The sequence below is a fragment of the Anabrus simplex genome, chromosome 4 (assembly GCF_040414725.1).
Source record: "Anabrus simplex isolate iqAnaSimp1 chromosome 4, ASM4041472v1, whole genome shotgun sequence".
Classification (NCBI taxonomy): domain Eukaryota; kingdom Metazoa; phylum Arthropoda; class Insecta; order Orthoptera; family Tettigoniidae; genus Anabrus; species Anabrus simplex.
In genome coordinates this window covers 319,041,535-319,042,308 of record NC_090268.1, presented here as the reverse complement: position 1 = coordinate 319,042,308, position 774 = coordinate 319,041,535, and positions in this window count along the sequence as shown.

Sequence of the window (774 nt, the reverse complement as noted above, 5' to 3'; positions counted from 1 at the left end):
CACTAATCAGGGAGAAAGTGATAATCAACAGACCACATCCATTGTTGTTCAAGTATATTATACAGCCTCCCACTGTGGTCCACTTGTTGTATTTGTTGAGTCCAACAATGACAAAAACATTGGTCAATTGCACTCTATGGCTTTAGGACGAATGTTTTATGATAGGGATATTTATGTCAAATCCATATCACGCCAGGGGCGTGATCTTTTGCTGGTCACATTTATCTACGCGGCCCAAACAAATGATTTTTTACGTCACCCTCTACTTACTACTCTAAAAGTTAAGGCATATATTCCTACTTCAAATGTTCTTCGTGTTGCCATTAATCGTGTTGTTGTTGTTAAATCACTAACGTCCTGTAAATCATTATTTAATTGGTACCTGTACAATGTCAAACATCTTACTTATCAACTGGAACAATCTGGAGTTTCATTAGAATGGACCCCTGGATATTCCGGAATCATAGTTAATGAACAAGCGGATTCTGCAGCAAAATACGCGAACCATCTTCAGACAGATCCTATTAATGTATTCATCCCCCCAGGGACTATATTTTTATAATCTTCTCAAAGACACAGCCAACCATGCTTGGCAACAGGAATTATGTAACTCTGCCCGACATAAAGGAAAATATCAAGTTCAACACCACATACCTAGTAAGTCTTGATACATACACGGTTCATACACTAGACGACACATTACCAATATAATCCGGTTACGCTTTAATCATGCCCTAACCCTATAATATAAATAGCGCTTTCATCTTACCACCC